The sequence below is a fragment of the Galleria mellonella genome, unplaced genomic scaffold (assembly GCF_026898425.1).
Source record: "Galleria mellonella isolate WM207_F2 unplaced genomic scaffold, CSIRO_AGI_GalMel_v1 utg11558, whole genome shotgun sequence".
NCBI lineage: Eukaryota > Metazoa > Arthropoda > Insecta > Lepidoptera > Pyralidae > Galleria > Galleria mellonella.
The window spans coordinates 10,419-33,134 of NW_026441977.1; the positions used below are offsets into that span (position 1 = coordinate 10,419).

Here is a 22,716-nt window from a genome sequence, read left to right on the forward strand (position 1 = left end):
TATATCCATTCACTGTGTGTTTAGCATACCAATTGACCGGGAAAATGAACGTTTGATTCGATATTACCAAATTTTTATAGGTATCGTTCGAAGACTAAAAAGACCACTTTGCTGATTCCCCATACGACCTGAACATGTTTCATATTTGTAATTATATTTCGAGTTATCTTCTCGCACGCCGATGCGATGCTCGCTTAATGTTTGGAAGTATATACTAATATAATAAAACGGAAACGTTTGTTTTTTTGGATGTGCTTACTTCTGGAATTACCTGTCGGATTTGAAAAAGTATTTTTTTTTTATTTGACAGCCCATTTCTTGAGAAAAGCGGCTATTCAATAACAATAACCTTTACACTTTCCCATAACCTGAGGGCCTACCATGAAATGTTTTCCGAAATTTCGGAGCCAAACGAAAAAAAATTTCAAGTTAAAATTACATAATGCATGCCGTTTGGAAATATTAAAAATGTTAAAATATTGTTCCTTTGGACTTTTATGATAGGATGTATGACGAACGAAATGTTAAACTCCATTTATTGGTCCGATTTTGGTATAAACAAAAACACGAAATTGAGTCCGAAATTTCGGAATTTAATTTAATGGTAGATCCGCTGGTCGAAATGTCGAGTAACGAGTAATTCAGGTAAATTATAATAGTTTACCTAAATAATCGCTTTAATTTCTCCTTTTAATTAATTTTATTCAATAACATCTTTATACGATACAAGCAGTAGTGTATTTTTTTTAAATAGGTGATAATGGTATGGCAACCCCGCCTGCGCTATAGGTGTACACTGGCGAGGCACCAGAGAGAGGTGATAGGTGAGGATGAATGGAGGTCAGTTAGCCAATCGTAACAAATTCAGTAATGAATCCACCATAGTTTCCAGGAGGAACCACGTGGGGGTCGACCTGATAGAGTATATTGCTAGTAATGGGACTATTTGACCCCCATAGTAGTGTATTATGACAACATATCTATAGGCGACGGTTATCACTTTCCATCAGGTGGGCCGTCAGCTTGTTTGCCATTCTAAGATGTATAAAAAAATCGTTAAAATTTTAAATAAAATATATTTTTATTTATAAAAATGATTGTATTATAAGATTACAATATTATTGTATTAAATACTTACCTAAAATATACTTTTTAGACATCTTATTAATATGGAGAGCACCGCCCATATGACTAACTTGAAAGGTATTTGCCAGCTTTAAACACCGTTCAATAACACATCGGACATTTATATAATTAAGTTTTGGAGTCCTTATAAATGTTTTTTTCTCTCTGTATATTATATATATTATGTGGTCTAAGACGTTATGCCCGTGTACCCTGTAATTTCACTGTCATAATCCCACCCTTCAAACCGAAACATAGCCATGCAAACACAACTACGTCACGGCAGAAACGCGAATGGGGCAAAGGTACCCAAGCAGACGATCACTTATCTTCCCACACTGGTATTACCATTCCATTATTACCCCATCAAAACATACAATTGCATTATACAGTGCTAACCTCTCCAGAACCACATCTACCCCATCATTTGAGAACAACTGGACTGTACAGTTCTTTAATATTAAATATAACGTATTTTTACCATTGTTAAGCAATTCATAGTTGGCTACACACAATTTATACCTTTGCAAAAATATTCACACAAACATTTGCAGGTACGAACCTATTTTCAACTTTCTTCCTTTGATACACAATCCTTTTTCCTCTGTGAAAAGGGCTAACAGAACTCTCGACGTATTAAGCAATTTTAAATCTTATTGCCTTAATTTTATGATGTTTTTATATTGTGATAAATTCCTTAGGGTGTCCAACAGAGCGTATCGTCGCGTTACTTGTTCAAAATGAAACATATGACTGATTGAAGTAATAAAGTGGGTCGATAAACTTCATAACGAATACCATTGTTATGGGAACAAGGAAATAGTGTTTTATTTATTCGACTTTATTATCAAAGGCGGAAGGTTTAATATTGCTTTTGATTAGGCCGTTTAGGTGCTAAGATGAAGTAATTATGAATTACCAATTATATAATTTAGCTTTATCCCGCAAGTTCACTCGCGTGAATCATTATATATATATATATATATATATATATATATATATATATATATATATATATATATATATATATATATATATATATATATATATATATATATATATATATTAAAGAATGGTTGTGCGTGGAAGAAAGTGCCTTGAAAAACGCACGGTGGAAGACCGCCACTCGTCCAGATGATGTATAAAAAAAGAAACAAAATCACGGCCTTTACAATAATTGAAGTCGATCTTTTTTTTTTGTAAAATCTTGAATTATTTGTGCTTATGTACATGAGTTCAATTCTGAACCGAATTTTATTATACTATAATTTTTTTTTTTTTTTCAATATTAAAGACCCTATTTTGTGGAGCAAAATCTACTTACAGGTTTACTTGTATTGTACACTTGTCTCTTATTATATGCTAGTTATTCTTTAAACCTGAATAGATTAGCAATAAAATTTTTAATGAGTCTTTTTTTTTTGTTCACAGTTCATTTGTCAAGCGCCGAATAACTCGAAGGTATGTTCAGTTTAATTATTAAAATGAGGTATGAGATAAAAAAAATCTTAAAACGTCATAAAAAAAATTAAATAAGTACCTATTATACATTAAATGATTTTTTTTTGTTGAGATGAGTAGCTAATATGTATTATTACATTGTATTCATGATATAATATTATAAATAAAAATAAATAATACTATGTGATTTTAACTGTCATCAAAAGTTTTTTTTTTTTTATACAACTTAGAATGGCAAACAAGCTGACGGCCCACCTGATGGAAAGTGGTAACCGTCGCCTATAGACATGAGCAGTACCATGGACATAACAGAGTATACTGTTTCGCCCATGGTACCACCATGCGTTGCCATTCCTGAGGACTCAGGTGTTATTCCTCTGTACCCAGTAAATTTACGCTATATCCCATCCTTCAAACCGAAACACAGCCCTGCAAACACAACTGTTTCACGGTTGAAACACAAATGGGACAGAGGTACCCAAGCAATCGACTTTTGTACAAAGTCTCCCTCTGGTCTTATGTGCTTACTTATTATAATAACCAATTTGTACCACGTGGCATACTAATAAATATAAATAAATAAAATCTTACCATTACTTTTACCATCTGGACGAGTGGCGGTCCTCCACCGTGCGTTTTTCAAGGCACTTTCTCCCACGCACAACCACTCTTTGGAATCAACTTCCAGCACCAGTATTTCCGAACCGATACGACAACATAAATAGTAAACTTCTGTCTATCAGTTCACGCAAAACCGGGACGGGTCACTAGTAAAAAATGTAAGATGAAATCGTATCGTCTGATTTTTAACAAAAACAAGTGGACAAATTACAGTTATAGAGCGTAACAATTCACGTAACCCCCGAGTTGCAAAGTTGATCCTAAGTATAACCTAACAGTAACTTATTTAAAGCGCGGACAGGTTCGAGAACCGTCACAGTGTACACCACACGAGCAGTACAACAATAAATATCCTTCCTAATCACATTATCAACTAACGCATAACTATAAGCTATGTCTATTATCAATTAACTCCATAATGAAAGATGTGTGTGCATTAATTAGAATAAAAAAAAGTATGACAGATGTTGATGCAGGATATTATCCGTCTGCATACTAAATTTTGATATTCATTATTACGTCACAAGTGACTTGACAGATTTGAATAAAATTTGGTACGTACATAGGCAGAATATAGTCCATACTGTGTATTAATTTAAAAAATACATTTTATAGGGTATCAACAGAGGAAAGCCGTGTGTTGAAACTAGTATAATTATAGTTTTAGAATCCCTCTGTTGATAATACTCTTTTAGTATACTATTACCGCAGGAATTACATACAAGGTGCAAGGTATACTGTTTCGCCCATGATACCACCCATGCGTTGCCATTCCTGAGGACTCAGGTGTTATATCTCTGTACCCAGTAAATTCACGCCATATCCCACCCTTCAAACCGAAACACAGCCATGCAAACACGACTGCTTCACGTATGAAACACGAATAGGACAGAGGTACCCATGCAATCGACTTTTGTACAAAGTCTCCCTCTGGTGGTGTAATAAAGTTATTGAAATAAATTGAAATAAATAAATATACAAGCATTTACTTCAAAATCTTGTAGGTACAGAGTTGCACTACTGTCAGCTCTAATCTACTGTGTCGAGATAGTCCACTATCATCACCGTTGATATCATCTAAGGACATTATATGGTCCGGTTTTATATTATTTTATGTTTATTTACAGTTAAAATTAACTACGTTGTATCCGAGTGGAAATAATTTATATGATGTATGGATATCTCAAAATCAACCTTTTGTCCTGATTTTAAGATCTGATTTTTATACTAGCTGAAATGGACTATCAATCACTCAATCAACTGATTGAGTGATTGATAGATTGATAATGGTTTTTTTATACAACTTAGAATGGCAAACAAGCTGACGGCACACCTGATGGAAAGTGGTAACCGTGGCCTATAAACATGAGCAGTACCATGGACATAACAGAGTATACTGTTTCGCCCATGATATGCGTTGCCATTCCTGAGGAATATACTATACAATACTAGACTTCTACTAGTCCAACTAAGCTTTTTGGAAAAATTAGTTAAATAACATTAAATAAAGTATGATTAGAGTAATTTTAATATTTATTGTATAAAATTTAAAACATTTATAAAGAAATTTTTAATTATAATATAAACTGTTATACAACTAACAAAAAAGAAGCTTGATTCTAATAAATTTTAAATTACTCACTTTTTGCTCCCGTTTTAATTTTGCCACGATTGAAATTGCCATTTTTTTAGTAGAGCAAAAACTGTCTATTAAGAACTAAAGTTGATTTGTAAACACACTAATTTGCGATTTCTATCCAAATATGCATAAAAATAGCAAAACAGTATATAGTCATAAGGAATTACAATGCATGAAGGGTATCATCGACGACACAGTATACTCTGTTATGTCCATAACACTGTTCAAATCTATAGGCGACGTTTACCACTTTCCATCACGTGGACCGTCAGCTTGTTTACCGTTCTAAGTTGCGTACAATAAAACACCAAACTATGTTATCAAAAAAGGCAGAGGAATTTGTTTTTGGAATATTCAGAAACCAGTATCTCCTAAGTGCTAATTTCGTTGCGTACGCGCAGAGTTGTTTCCATGTAAGCAAGACCCATGCTCGCGGTACTAACGGCGGCGAATGATGTCGATTATTCAAGAAAAATAAAATTACGCGAATGCCCCGAGCCAAGTATTAATGCGACTTCAACCGACTTTAATGTTCTTTTATAATTACCTAGTTACAAAATAATACAAAATAAAATGCGCAATGTATATATAATAAGTGACGGTAGTCGTACGATCATGTAAAACGATATGTGGTATTAACACAACTATTATTAAAGGAGTGTATTACTAGTCTATACTAGTTTTGTTTTTTTTTCTATGAATGATAATGGTATGGTAACCCCGCCTGCGCTATCGATATACGCTGGCGGGGCAGCAGTGATAGATGACAGATGAGAACGAAGGCAGATCAGTTAGCCCATCCTGACGAATTCAACTAGGATTAAACACGATGGTTTTCAAGGGGAAAAAGAAATATTTTTATTCAAGTAAACTTAGATTTAATCATTTTTGAACAGTTCTTTTTCATTACTCCCCATTCGGAATGCAATTTGAGCCAAGAAGAATGGGCAAGATGACTCACGATGCTTATTGTTCGATAATATCCTTTTATATGGTGGTGAGATCCATTCCCAGTAGTGGGACGTCAGTTATCATAATGTTAAAGCTGAATTGATGAATGCATAAAACAAATTCAATTCCCACAACGAACCGCAACGTTAAATTAATGTCCAACGTTCATAAAAAGGTCAGTGTATGCAGATAGCTCAGGACCGTTCTTTATGGCAGTCTATGTGGGAGGCTTATGTCCAGCAGTGGACGGATAATGGCTGAAATGATGATGATAATGATTCATAAAAAAAACATGTCAGAAAAATCTGCATGTTTTAAAAAAAAAGTCCCTAATAATAAGAATCTTCGCAGACGATTATGGCATTATAAAAAAGTCTAATATTTCATCATAACATGAGGTATATATAAAGTCGATTATCTCGCAATATTCCCTACATGAAATCGATTTTAGCTACAGGACGCGATACGGCGAGATCGAGTCTGTTATTACTCTACACGCTTAACTTCATAGATTAAAAAACCCATTCGGTACGCCCCTTAATAGGGTCTTTAGCAAAAAAGAATCAAATTATTGTAATGCGTTCAGATGCAATTTTTATAGACGCATCCCATTTATGGCCCGCCACAGATTACATTTAGGTTTATGGGTGAATAATTTAGTTTTAATTTTTATTGCATCCTCTACGACACTGGCGATATATGTTTCTTTTTTTTTCTGTGCGTGTGTTCTTAGTACAGAGTAATATAAATATTCATAACCATAGTGCATAAGCTCACGATTATAGATATAAGTTTAAATAGATGCAGCAACAAATATACGCATATTTTGTATTTATGACTTTGAATTGAACAAATAATATTTAATAACGTAATTTATTTTTGATAATATTTCTAAATTAAGTACCTAATTGACTCCACCTAAATTTTAATGCGGATGCGTTCTTGCACATATAAAATTATAGTAATAAGTTTAAAGGATTGACAAAACCAATATTAGGGATGGTATTTTTTTGGGAGGATTTACGAAGTAATTATCTTAATTTTATTTTATTTTTATATTCTATCACAAAATAAATAAATGAAACGAAATATATTTCATATAAAACAGAGTAATAATCTAGCTTGAGAAATGTAAAGGATAATGAGGTGCCACCTACGCTGTTACAAATACTTTTGCTCAACAATAAGTCATTATTTTAATGATCATCACATTACAAAGAACACAATGACAATCATTTCAATTAGAATAAAGAGATCTTATAATAAAAACGAAGTGTCGTCAGAATTTGGATTTATAGAATTAATAAAACTGTTTGAAGAAGTAATTTCGAAATTCAAACTCAATTGAATGGAAACTCTGTGAACGTTGATTATTAACCGACTCCAAAAAAACAAGGTTATGTTTAGCGCGTATTCTTCATGCATATAATGTAACACCAATTTCTCCAAAATTCCTCGATTTGCATGATTGTTTCTTTAATTAAAAAGATTTCTGTATTGTCATTTATAGTCATCATGCTCAAGCAGGCATTTTGTACAAAAATCTGTTTGGGTATTTCTGTCCCACATGCCAAGAAGACAACGTTTGCAAGATAGTTATTAGCAAAGGCTTATGGCTGTGTTTGAATAGTAGAAAATAGTAGTAAAAACATAGGCGGCTTGTTTGCCATTCTAAGTTGTATAAAAAAAATTGCTAACCGCAGATAAGCTTTCATGATGTTAAAAGAGAAACGCTGTTGCCCATTCACAGACTATTAAATTTCCTTAGTCGCTTCTTACGACATCCAAGGGAAAGGGACGGGTGGCCCATTCTATACCGGGACCACATTCAGAGTATAATGATATAATACCGCCCTATTAGGAATGCAAGATTTTTTATACAACTTAGAATGGCAAACAAGCTAAGGGCCCACCTGATGGAAAGTGGTAACCGTCGCCTATAGACATGAGCACTACCATGGACATAACAGAGTATACTGTTTCGCCCATGATACCCCCAATGCTAACGCATTCAATGTCAACACATTTCTGAGGACTCAGGTGTTATTCCTCTGTACCCTGAAAATTCACGCCATATCCCACCCTTCCAACCGAAACACAGCCATGCAAACACAACTGCTTCACGGTAGAAACACGAATGTGACAGAGGTGCCCAGGCAACGATTTTAGTACAAAATATTCATCTGGTAGTTGTAAGTTCAGCTGAGAAGAACCAGCAAGGATACTATAAGCATTAAATAATAAACGACACAACTGCATACCGCAGAGTAATTTATGTTTATAGTATAAATGCTCATTAAATTTCTATGTCAATCCCATCTCGTTTCAATAGTGTATAAAATGCCAAATGTCACTACGCTATGTCACCAAAGGTTATATGACGCATCTGAATTATTCAAGGTTGTCAAACATTTACTTGTTAACCAAATTGTCCATATACAATAGGGATTGCATAAACGAAAAATTAAAAGGTCTTTAAATACGTTACGATGAGGTCATATCACAATACTAAGTAATGGGGGGAAAGGGATTGTTAGCAATGGAGTTTGACAGCCCCATTGCTAGCAACATGCCCTATTAGGTCGACCTCCACGTGGTTCCCCCTGGAAACCATCGTGAACAATTTTTGTTGAATTCGTCACGATATCATCCTTCACTGGTGCCCCGCCGGTGTATACCGGTAGCGTGGGCGGGGTTGCTATTCCATTTTCACTCATTAAAAAAAATACTGAGTAATGTCTATTGCTCTCTAATTTATTTATATTCACGAGTAGGTACATAAATAAATACATAAAATATTACTATAACAAGTAACACCAGAGGGAGACTTTGTACAAAAGTCGTTTGCTTGTGCACCTCTGTCCCATTCGTGTTTCTACCGTAAAGCAGTTGTGTTTGCATGGCTGTGAATGGTGAAGGATATGGCGTGATTTTACAGGATAAAGAAAAATAACACCTGAGTTCTCAGAATTGGAACCGAAGGGGGGGTATCATGGGCGAAACAGTATACTCTGTTATGTCCACGATACTGCTCATGTCTATAGGCGACGGTTACCATTTTCCATCAGATGGACCGTCAGCTTATTTGCCATTCTAAGTTGTATAAAAAAAATCTGTAACATTATAATATCATCGTCATATCATCCTTTAACTGTCCACTGCTGAACATGAGCCTCACCTTTGGGAGGTTTTGCTAGTAGTTGCCACGCTTGGCAGGCGGATTAGCAACCGCAGTTAGGCTTTGGCGATGTTTTGAGAGAAACACTGTTATCCAAAACTTGAGCATTAAGTTTCTTTAGTTGCCTCTTACGACAACAACGAGAAAGAAAGGGGTGGTTTATTCTATGCCGGGACCACACGGCAATATATACATATAATATTAATAATAATATAATTCTAAAGAATTTAATTTTCAATGTTCGTCATAATACCATCTCTATAGGCGACGTATGGTCTTAATGGATGAAAAGAGATGATGGGTGAGGATGAAGCAGGTCAATTGGCCCATGGCCCTTGATTATTTCGAGGGGGAATCGCATGGGGCTTGACCTGTTAGGGCTTAGTGCTAGCAATGGGGCTGCTAGAAATTAAATAGTATTAAAAGAAATCTCTTTCCTCCTGGCGGCGTACAGTGTTTGTTTATCAGGTGGGCCGTCAGCTCGATTGCCATTCCAGAAATTCTTTTTTACAAAGTCAAATGTTTTTATGAAAGATAAGAGCTGATGATGATATTTTTACATCATCTTGATGATGATCATCGTCATCACCAATAGGTATCTCTCATATCTAGTCAGTGCTCTATCACGTCTAGTACATAAGGGTCAGAGTTTCAAGGCTGTTAAGGCTTGACAGCGGAATCCGCGTAGGCGCGACCATGTTACTAACATGACTCGCTTAATGTTTCGTAGTGATGTACATAAGCCAATGAAACTACACAACTATTTTATCGATAAACATAATTTGTCGATGATTTTATTATCGACTGGCTTTTACCAGCGTCTTTTTTCGCGTGACCGGGATAGAAAATAACCTATGTCTTACGTGTATACCAAGCTTTATGACGATTGGTTAAGACACTAAGGTACCAAGAGATAACAAACAAACAACAAGTAATATTAGTGAGGATTATCATGTTTGTATTCTTAAAAAAGATGCACATAAAAATCTTTCAACATATCGGATATAAAATCGATATTAATAGCTAGCTAATCATCTGACAATTTCAAATTTTAGCTACTAACCCATTCACTTGATTAGGGGGAAAAAGGATTGTTAGTAATGGAGACTGAGAATCCCATTGCTAGCGATATATCCAATCAGGTCGACCTCCTCGCGGTTCTCCCTGGAAACTATCATGGTTAATTCCTGATGAATTCATCATGATGAGCTAACTGGTCTGTTATCATTCTCATCGATCACCCTTCACTGGTGCTCCGCCAGCGTATCCCATTAGCGCAGGCGGGGTTACTATACCATTTTCACCCACCAAAAAAAAAAACCACTTGGTTATGTTAACGTATCAGGATATATAGGAAATAAATACAATAATAGTTTTAGTGATAGTGAAATATTATCTCAACAGATAATGGGTGGAAAAATACAAAATTAATTAAAATAATATACAAAAAAATCCTACTTACTAAAAACTTTGTAGGGGGAAAGAGATTGTTGGTAATGGGATCTAACTGACCTATTGCTAGCAATACACCCTGTCAGGTCGACCTCCACACGGTTCCCTCTGGAAACCATCGTGGTTAATTCTAGTGAAATTCGTCACGATGGGCTAACTGACCTGCTTTCATCGTCACCTATCATCCTTCACTGGTGCCCCGCCAGCGTAAGCGAGATTATCATTCCATTTTCACCTATTAAACAAACTAAAAACTTTGACAATAATAAGTTTTTGAGAATAGGCTGATATTTGTTACTCTTTTACGCAAAAAAAAAATGATTTTAATAAAATTTGGTACACATATATTGTAAATTGACTTATAGGATACTCGTATTTTAAATACCGATTTATTTCTATCGATATATTTGAATCGGAATCACTCCAATCTCTAATCTATGCAAATGTGCCACAAATCGCAGTCGGGTATTATAAAAGTAAATATATGTACTGAACAGTAATCAAAAGCTTTATTGTCGCATACTTATGTGTTTTAACTTTCGCTGTTAAGTTCTTGCGAGAAATACTTCTCGTTTGAGTCATTAACTTATAGTTCTTTTTTTTTTATACAACTTAGAATGGCAAACAAGCTGACGGCCTACCTGATAGAAAAAGGTAACCGTCGCCTATAGACATGAGCAGTACCATGGACATAACAGGGTATACCGTTTTGCCCATGATATTCCCCATGCGTTGCCATTCCTGAGGACTCAGGTGTTATTCCTCTGTACCCAGTAAATACCTGATAGGACCCCATTAATAACAATACTTTCCTCCCCTCCTAGAATTTATTTGTATAAACAAAAATTAATATTTATGCATGTATGTTTTTTTTTAATCATTTCTCTTATGTCGCTATTTATGTATATCTGTATCTGTTATAATTTGTGTGCTGTAAGTAATGCAAAAAAAAATTATCTATCTATGTTTTTGGGAAAATCTATTTAAATACATACCTACACGCAGTCCTACACAATCAACATGTTTATATTTACCATTATCTCGCTTCTTGCTACCAAAACATCCACTTTCACCTAATAAAGAAGTAGAAAGCTACGTTCTCCTATCAATTAATGATACCCACTCGTATTGCTGACCATAAAATATTGTTATTTTTAGCGAACTTTTTAAACAGCTTCCGAAAGAAGGTTATCAACATATGTGTTTTTGTATCCATGTTACAGGATTACGTCATTTCTGAACTTAATTTATTATTCCTTTTGTATTCTATCAGGTCACTATCGTTGCAATCCCATATTTTTTTTATACAACTTAGAATGGCAAACAAGCTGACGGCCCACCTGATGGAAAGTGGCAACCGTCGCCTATACACATGAGCAGTACCAACACATAACAGAGTATACTGTTTTGTCCATGATACCATGCGTTGCCATTCCTGAGGACTCAGGTGTTATTCCTCTGTACCTAGTGAATTCACGCCATATCCGACCTTTCAAACTGAAACACAAGCATGCAAACACAACTGCTTCGCGGTTGAAACACGAATGGGACAGAAGTACCCAAGCAATCGACTTTTGTACAAAGTCTACCTCTGGTAAGCCTCCCACATACATTTTGTGACTGTTTGTACTGCTTTTTTCTTTACAGAACAAAAACTTGCTCTTTATAAAAATATCCTTCTACACAACTCCACGTTCATTACAATATTTTCAATTCAACATGTCTACAAAACGTCTCGTTGTTTGTCTCTGTGTTTTGCTACGGCTGAGAGCGTTGTTTTCTTTGCGGAGCAAATTCTATTTATGTTATGCCGAATTTACGGCTGACCGACTCACGAGAACTAAAGTTATCAATCGCATTTTTACAAGTACAATTTTTAACCAGCTGACGTTGAAATTTATCAGATAGAGGGCGCCATCTTCACTCGATGTAGTAATAGTTAAAGTTATTCAGTTTCCATTTTGATGTCACTAATTGTGGGCCCTGGTTGCCTTTTTTTTATTCTTTATTGTACACAATACTATTATTTATTTTCATAATTAACTTACTTCAAAAAGAAATAAGTTCTTAATTAGTTTGTGTTGTTTTTTTTTTTTAATATTTGTCACCTCATAACTCCGTCACTTCTAAACCAATTTAGAAAATTATTTTTTTATCTGAAAGAATATATGGGGTAGTCGCTCACCATCAAGTGAGCCACATGCTCGTTTGCCCGCTGTGTTGTAAAAAAAACTATACTTACAGATTGGTTTAATAGAAATTTTATCTAAATTGGTTTCGTATTTTTAGACCAAAATAACTGGTTTTATCACAATTAAAATCTTCTTTTTTTATGTATCAAAATCTTTAATTATTATTACTTATTTTCAGCTTGGAATATCCATCATGACTAATGTTATGTATCTGGCGTCTCATACATATTAATATAATAAAGTTTTTGTATGTTTGTTCAAGCCAAATATGGTTCTTTCCAATCGTTCACTATAACTCAACACCAGTATGGGCCGTTTGTTTTGAATATGGTAATTCCGTTGTTAGGCAAGCGTGACCGACGCGACGCTCTTGACTTTGATGTTGGATCAATGTTCGATTCTAGGTTACTACTGTTTGTGATGTATATAAAACTCATATTATTTGTACGTTTGTCTGTGTAGCTTACTATTTTTAGCGACTTTCAAAAAAAGGAAGTTCTCCATTCGTCTGTATTTATTTTATAGTTATGTTGCGTGATTATGTTACCATTTTCTGCCATTTTTATTTTGCCAAAACAAAATCCTGCTTCAATCAATTCTGAAGCAACTTGTAAATAGATAGATGGATAATTTATTTATATTTTTTGTAGCACACAGTGTCACGGCAGTGAATTTACAGGGTACAGCAGAATAACAACTGAGTCCTCAGGAATGGCAACGCATGGGGGGCATCATAGGCGAAACTGTATACTCTGTCATGGCCATGGTACTGTTCATGTCTATAGGCGACGGTTACCACTTTCCATCAGGTGGACCGTCAGATTGGTTGCCATTCTAATTTGTATAAAAAAATCACAACACATAGATAGATACACAAAAAAGCGAAATAAAAATATTCAAAGACAAAAAAAATACATAAAAGAACAATCATATTTTTTCCCTTTCGTGCGTGTGCCATAGCAATACAAAATGGTCACAACTCAGTTTATTGCTAATTATTTAGTTTATTGCAGGTACATGGTACCGTGTTTCAAATTCTAATAATTTTTACTTACAACGAGATGTATAAAACATCACAAATAAATAAGTAAATAAATCTTTTGTATTGTAAAAATAAAATCTTTTACAATATTGTAATTATTATAATTGTTACTTCATTTTCTCGCACTGTACAACTATGTTAAAGTGAATGCTGTGAATACCTATAATAGGCATTTGCATTAATATTGCATTGTATTTTATGTTTGTTATATATATGTTATAATGCAATATGCTGTTGGTGTTCCTTTAAATAAATAAATAAATAAATACACAATACAATACAATTTCATCTTGTAGAGAAGCTTTCTACAAAAGTCCCATGCCTGTGCTTCGAAAAATTTGGGTATTTTTTTACAATTTTGGTGTTTGTAAAATATATAGTGGTATGTATGGGTCGCCACTTTCTTTTCCATGGATAAGAGTAAGAATCTACTATGGGAACTTAATAGTTCATGGATGGGCAGAAGCATCTGTCTTAAAACATCCGCAAAAACCTAACTGCGGTTGCCAACCCGCCTGCCAATCGTGGCGACTACTGACAAACCCCACCAATAGGGGGAGGTCTATGTTCAACAGTGGACTATTAACAACTGATAAAATGATGATGATGATGACATTATTACATCAGTGAAATTATTTAGTACAAAGACATAACACCTTAGTCCGGGGGAAAAGGGACTGTTAGCAATGGAGTTTAACAGCCCACTTTGCTAGCAATATACTCTATCAGGTCGACTTGCACGCGGTTCCCCCTGGAAACCATCATGAATAATTCTTGTTGAATTCGTCACGATAAGCTAACTGACCTACTTTATCCACACATATCATCTTTCACTGATGCCCCACCAGTGTATACCAGTAGCGCAGGTGGAGTAACCATTTCATTATCACCCATTAAAAAAAAACACCTTAGTCCGCAGGATAGGTACACCCAGTGTCACAGTATAATTCATTAATTTTCTGAGTTGCATAAAAAAAGATACACAAAAGCCTAATGAACATAATGACCACAGACTAAAAACTAAAAAAAAGCAATGGCGCCCTCCCGCCAATTTTTTTCCATAAGCTTCCTCGAGGCAAAGGCAATCACTAGATCATATTACTAGTTCCCACGTCATGTTGCAGACGAGTTCAGGTAAAAAAAAAAATATATCTTGCTAATGTATTACCTTACTCGGCAACGGTACAGTCGTGTGGAAAAATAACCAGTTAATAATATTGGCAGGACGGTGTATAGAGAGATTTTTTTTATTTTGTTTTTTTAAGTACAGACTTATACTAAGCCTAATTTACATAGTAATACTCGTTTTCGCCATGCATTATACTAGTTTCGTAATCTGAATTAATGTCTTAAAATTACTTCTTTAATTTCTTATTAATTTTAAAATGACTTTAAAAAGAAGTTCTCAATCAGGTTGTATTTTTTTCGAATTGAAAAATTATTTTTAAATTAATTTTAATTTGAAAGGATTTCCCTTGTGGTCCCGGCATAGCATAGGCCACCCCTTCCTTTCCCGTGAGTATCATGAGATATATATATATATATATATATATATATATATATATATATATATATATATATATATATATATATATATATATATATATATATAATTCTAATAGAAGACAAATCCTTCATAACTTTCCCTTGGGAAATAAAATGTCTGACAAACTCCACAATACTTTTATATTGGGTTAACTCATTCTTAGTTATTTTTATAGTTATTTACTATAGTACAGAAACCTTACTAATAATATAAAAGTCAGTTTGTTTGTTTGTTACCTCTTGGTACCTTTTTGACTCTATCAATGATTATGAAATATTGCCTATTAAGATTGCATTATACCTTTCGCCATAGAGCCGGGATTCACCCTTAATTCTTGGATGCATGGCATAACTACTACTGTTTGTTCATCCCGTTCATTTCTATCTCGTACATCTAGATTGTGGAATAAGCTCCCGTCTTTAATTTTCCTTTAATTTTCATATATGTGTACATGGTGGACTTAATGCTAAAAGCATTCTCTCCTAGTCAACCATAGGGAAGTGTCAGAATACTCGAATACGGTACTACTAATTATTGATATATATACATACTAAAATTACATATATAAACGAATAAATATATATGAATAACAAATATACTTACACATATATGACATATACTATATTATACACGAAATTGAGAATAAAGTACTTACTGCTCGGGTAAAGTAAACTTTATCCGAGCAGTACTTTATAAGTAGGCATGAACTTTTTTTTTAAAGATGGTTCAGTCGGTGGTTTCTTAATACAATATAATATGTATATTTACAATACAATATATATCTTTACAAAATAATATGGGGAATTTCAAAAACGTGCCTACTAACATTTAAAAGGGCGGCAACGCACAAGCAACTCCACTCGTGTTGCAGGTGTTCAAACGGTAGCCGCTTTCCATCAGGTGGTTTACCAGAGAGAGACTTTGTACTCATGGTACTGCTCATGTCTATAGGCGACCGTTACCACTTTCCATCAGGTGGGCCGTCAGCTTGTTTGCCATTCTAAGTTGTATACAAAAAAAGGTGGACAGTCGTTTGGTTCCTTAACAATAAAAAAAAAGGATTAACTGCGCACGCTTTTTAATTGTATCAGCCGTCTGTCCACTGCTGAAGATAGACCTCGCCCTTGGGAACTTTTGCAAGTAGTTGCCACGCTTTGCAGTCGGTTTGGCAACTGCAGTTAGATTTTGATGCAGTTTTAAGAAGGACGCTGCTGCCCATACCTTGATCATTAAGTTTCCTTAATCACCTCTCACGACACCCACGGAAAAGGAAGGGGTATTCTTTTTTAAATTTTTCATCGTGCCTCCTACCAAATTGTTTATAATTACTCCTCTCCATCCAAAGGTTGCCTGGAAGAGATCGCTCTTAGCGATAAGGTCGCCCATTGTTTTCTCATTGTGATTATTTCTTGTAATTATTTATATTTATATTAAGTTTACTATTGTAATCTTTTGGAGGAAACAATAAAGAGTATCTATCTATCTATTCTTGTTTGAAATTCCGTATAAATAATAATAATCCATTATAATTTATACGGTATTTCTCTTACTATTACAGTTAAATTGTAACCCCTTAGCATTCCATTACTGAGAACTGGTCTCTTTATAACAAAAAAAAAAGTAGACATTAATCTCTCGTTAATCCAAGAATAATTAAAACCTGACTTTAATAAAAAAAAAAAAGAAAAAATATCCACTCGAAGGTAGAACGATTAGAATAACTCGTTGATTAGAATTTAACTAGATACATCTAACTTGCTAATGCATAATGGCTACACTTAATGTAATTAATAAACCACATTAATAAATTATAAATGGATTATTTTCATTTATTTAACACATGTATATACTGTTTATTTTTTTAATTTTTTTTTATGCAAATTAGAGTGGCAAACAAGCTGACGACCCACCTGATGGAAAGTGGTAACCGTCGCCTATAGACTTGAGCAGTAGCATGGACATAACAGAGTATACTGTTTTGCCCATGATACCCCCCATGCGTTGCCATTCCTGAGGACTCAGATGTTATTCCTCTGTATCCTGTAAATTCACTGCCATACCTACCCTTCAAACCGAAACAGTCATGCAAACACAACTGCTTCACGGTAGAAACACGAAAGGGACAGAGGTGGCCAAGCAAACAACTTTTGTACAAAGTCTTCCTCTGGTAAATCCTTATTCGTTGACTCTATCCGGTTTTCTATCTTGTTAAAAAAAATATTTACAGGCTATTTTTTTTTTACATTTAAATTTTTTGTTTATTTTCATCCTATAGTGTTGTATAAACTCGATGGAAAGGGAAAAATTATTGCGTCCCTTAAACCTAAATGAATTTAATATTGGTTTTGTTCGATATATATTAGCTGTACCAAATCAGAAATTTCTTAACATCTCTGTAAATTATTCATCACCATCATTCAGCCTTTAACTGTCCACTTCTGAACATAAGCCTCCCCTTCGAGAGGTTTTACCACGCTTGCCAGGTGGATTGGCAATCGCAGTTAAGCTTTAGAGGTGTTAAGAGTGACGCTGCTACCCATCTCTCGCTGTCCCTTAATCGCCTTTTACGACACTCACGGGAAAGGAAGGGGTGGCCTATTCTATTCCGGAACCACACGGAACTATAATATATATATTTATATTAAATATTTAATTATAAATAAAATTAAACGTCAAACCGTGTGTTATGAAGAAAAAATAGCTCCAGTTGTTCCCAAGCTAAGGCCTGCAAAAAACTTTTACAATACGCGATACTTAATAGCATCACATTAATTACTCATTACTTGCATTACCGATCTGAACTCGTATCATAATCATGTAGTAATTGTTATAGCATACCTTATTTCATCGTCATAAGGTTTATTTTATCAAATCTTACAATCGCCCTTACTGTATGATACACTTTTTAAGCTGTACTATAAAAAATACCTAAGTACCTTAAAAATAAAACTATTCCGTGAACAATTGAGATGTCTGTTTTGAAGAGGGTCGTCCGTTTCGTTCTAATCAATGTGAGCAGACAGGTAGTAACAAGATTTGGTGGGGTTCGTGACGTCATCATAAAATATATATTCCCTTTTAAAAGGCCGGCAGCACACCTGCAATGCCGTTGGTGTTGTGGGTGACCATGGGCGGCGGTAGTCACTTACCATCAGGTGAGCCGAATGCTCGTTTGCCCCATGTGGAGTAAAAAAAAATAGAACATTTCTCTATGTACTTTTATAATAATAACAAATATATGTATTACGCGCACGTTACGACTCAGGTATTGCAGGCGTTCATAGGCTACGGTAACCGCTTAATCAGGTGGGCCGTATGCCTGTTTGCCACCTCAGTGGTATAAAAAAAATGTAAATTTCTACATAAGGGTGATCTTGAAGAGCATATTTATGACCTGTTATTACTGTTACTACAATTTTGACTATTACTGTTTTTTTTTTATTTTTAAATTACAACGCATACAAATATATTTTCTAATAATAAACAGACTAATAAACAGACAATGTTTAATTGGCAAAATTAATATACAACTAACCTGGGAATAAACTCTTAAAATCAAATAAAATTATAATCACCTATTATTTTAAAATTAATAAAGGAAACATTCAAAGATATACATAAAAAAAAACATGTAGTTATTGCTCTTTCTTTTATTTATTTTATTTTATTTTATTTATTTTATTGGCACATAAAACAGATCACAACCGTAAAAAAACTTAAATAATAGTTACATTTGTGATTTGGCTAGGTTACAATCCAATTACATTATATGCACAGCTTGAGCAATTCATGTAAAGCAAACGCATAAAATAAAGAAAGTAAATAAAATGTTATATAAATATATAAAAGATAAAACTGTATAAAAAAAAATCATATTTTCAATCATATTTTGCAAAATAGAAAACAAGTTCTTACTAAAGAGTAAATATATTGTACCGAATATGTCGATGGGGAGGAAAGGGATTGTTAGTAATGGAGACTGAGAATCCTATTGCTAGCAATATACCCAACCAGGTCTACCTCCTCGCGGTTCTTCCTGGAAACTATCATGGTTAATTCCTGATGAATTCATCGTGATGAGCTAACTGGCCTGTTTTATTCTCATCTATCACCCTTCACTGGTGCTCCGCCAGCGTATCCCGTTAGCGCAGGCGGGGTTACATTCCATCATCCATTTTATATTTTATAATGACGGTACTTCTTTAAATGATGGACAAAATCCAAGAGTAAAATTGTGTTGTGGAAGATACAAATAATTAGATACAATTGCCATTTTAACGACGGAAAAAAGTGATATTGTGATAACACAAACAAGATAGAGATAGTAATAATGTGTTTTTAATTAAATAAATTACCGAGTAAAACATTAAATCAGCGTGGAGTAAACTCAGGTAATTGTTAGTCGCATATGTATATAATTAAGTTCTCATTAACATCGTTCATGATCTAGGAGCATTAATGGCCCAGTACAAAACCCGAGGCACTTGATAAGTTGCGTTTGTGTTTCAGCTTATTCACTCACGCTTCGACTTGATGGAGGTTATATTTTACTATTAAAATAAACACTGGATTTTTATTCATTCATTCACGTGGGTAAAATTGCAGGAAATAACTAGTAGGCTTTGTAATATTTAACCAACTTCGAAATAGCAAAGATGTTTTTTTTTATTTAAACAGCAGGGAAATAAATTTGGTATTTGGTATGGTGACGACTTCAAGTACATTGCAGGGAGTCAGTGAATGCAGGTGTCTCAGGACCGTTCCTTATGGCAGTCTATGGGGGAGGCTTATGTCCAGCAGTGGACGAATAACGACTAAAATAATCATGATTTTTTATACAACTTAGAATGATAAACAAGCTGACGGCCCACTTGATAAAAAGTGATAACCGTCGCCTATAGTGCCATGGACATAACAGAGTATACCGTTTCGCCCATGATACCCCCCATGCGTTGCTATTCCTGAGGACTCCGGTGTTATTCCTCTGTACTCAGTAAATTCACTGCCATAACCCACTCTTCAAATCGAAACAGTTATGCAAACAACTGCTTCACGGTAGAAACACGAATGGGACAGAGGTGCCCAAGCAACCGACTTTTGTACAAAGTCTCCCTCTGATAATGACAATTAAAATAAAATTAATACGACCAAATGTGAACAACAATATTTTTTTATTAAAACAGCATAAAGACAATTCATATCGAACAATAAATCGAGTCCGAATTCGAGTCTCTTGTTTTTATATCGGTAACGGTAAACGGATACCGTACGATCCCGGGATCCCGGAATATGGTTCATTACATAACGATTATTCTGAATCGAATACGGCAACTCGATTGTACGTGATATATCGATTTAATGAGCTTGTTCTCGGTTACGTATCGTTCAGAGGTTGGAACGGTCAACAAATCATGGTATCATTGACCGACTTGGAAAATGGAGGATTACCTCAGTGTTTGATAGTATGTTTTGTGTTAGGAACAGAAATAAAAACATTTGTTTTACGTATATGTATATATTACACTTATATTATTAATCTGCATAGAGATGTTGCATCTCTGTGCATCTTCTACCGAATTTATCATGAGGAGTGCTCTGAAGAATTGTTCGGATTGATACCTGCTGCTGATTTTGGGAAAGCGATGTCGAAGATATGTGGATTGTAATGGAAATTATGAAAAATAACTCATTAAAGAAGGTCGCAGTCACCATCGTACAACCCGCCATAAACTGGGGGGAAAGGGATTGTTAGCAATAGAGTTTGACAGCCCCATTGCTAGCAATATGCCTTATTAGGTCGCCCTCCACGTGGTTCCCCCTGGAAACCATCGTGAACAATTCTTGTTGAATTCGTCACGATGGGCTAACTGACCTACTTCATCTTCACCTATCATCTTTCACTGGTGCCCCGCCTGTGTATATCGATAGCGCGGGTGGGGTTACCATTCCATTATCATCCATTAAAAAAAAACCCGCCATAAACTAAAATTTCATCCCAACCATTTTTCAAGGCACTTTCTCCAACGCACAACCACTCTTTGGAATCAACTTCCAGCAGCAGTATTTCCGAACTGATACGACAACATAACCTTCAAGAAAAGAGTATATTCCTTTTTAAAAGGCCAGCAGCACACCTGTAATGCCGCTGGTGTTGTGGGTGATCATGGGTGGCGGTAGTCACTTACCATCAGGTGAGTCGCATGCTCGTTTGCCCCCTGTGTTGTAAAAAAAAATAGCATAGGCCACCACTTTCTATCCCGTGGGCGTGGTAAGAGACGACTAAGGGAGAGCGAGGGTTGGGCAGCAGTTGAGTTAGTTTCTCTTAAAACATCTCTAAGGCCTGGCTGCGGTTGCCAATCCAGCTGCCAAACCTCCCAAAGTTGAGGCTTGTATTCAGCAGTGGTCATTCAAAGGCTGTTATGATGATGATTGCCTGTTCTTTGCGTGTACCCTTCATATAACCCTTAGCAATAAACTATTAACCTCTCACATCAACGTAATAGGTTAAAACGTACAATCGTTTACAAAAGTGTTAGTAAATATAGTATCCCGTTAACGCCGCTTAAGGGCTAATCGTTTGTGGTGAATGACGCGACCCGACCTCTTGTCCTAGGTTCGATGCTCGCTGTTCACGCTCGCGCTGTCTTTTGGTTCGCCATGATTGTTTACTATTTTATAGGATTGCTAACAGGGATAACGGTTTTTTTTATACTACGTAGATAGCAAACAAGAATACAGCCAGTCTGATGGTACACGGTCATTGTAGCCTATGGACGCCTGCAATACTAGAGGTGTCACGTGCGCGTTGCTGACCCTGAAGACACCTTGATATGCACTTTTTGTAAAACCTCTCTAGGGAATTACTTATTTTTTAGTATGTTAACCAACTATAAAAACTGAAGGTACTAGATTCAAAGAGCATTTTTTAAATACATAGCAGGTAAGCCTATAGAAAGAAATAGGCTACGATGATTTTCAGGAGGAACCGCGTGGAGGTCGACCTGACGGGTCATATTGTTAGTAATGAGGCGGCATTACTAACCCCATACATATAACGTAATATTTGGTATCGATGTTAAAAACCAAGAACTGCAGTTATGTTTATTAAAACACTAGCTTTTACACGCGACTTCATCCACGTGAACGGGATATGTTCACTGAAGGGGCTAAAAATATTCCTATCTCCTTCTCCACACCATATAACACGTGTATACCAAATTTCATAATGATTGATTAAGCCGTTAAGGCGCTAGAAGGTAACAAACGAACATACAAACTTACTTTCACATTATATACATATATATAATATATACATACATATACCTATATATAATATTATTAAGTATAATTAACTCTATCACAAGAGAGAGCAATGTTTTAAAATAACGCCAAAAGATATCTGCACACGACATTTATGCTCCTAGACAATGCTGGGTTTACGATGCATCGTAAAAAGTCACATCGGAATAGGGCCGTCTTTGCGTACAAGCGTGTAGTGTCACCATGCTT

At 35.1% G+C, this 22,716-nt stretch overlaps 1 protein-coding gene across 1 annotated transcript in view; it reads left to right on the forward strand.

The window, feature by feature from the left end:
- The first annotated feature begins 2,560 nt into the window (after positions 1 to 2,560).
- The window catches only part of LOC113511515 (uncharacterized), a 70,116-nt gene continuing 49,960 nt past the window's right edge, over positions 2,561 to 22,716 (forward strand). The window contains exon 1 of the mRNA XM_052893454.1: positions 2,561 to 2,586. The gene's annotated coding sequence lies outside the window, so the exon portion shown is untranslated. The remainder of the gene's footprint in view (positions 2,587 to 22,716) is intronic.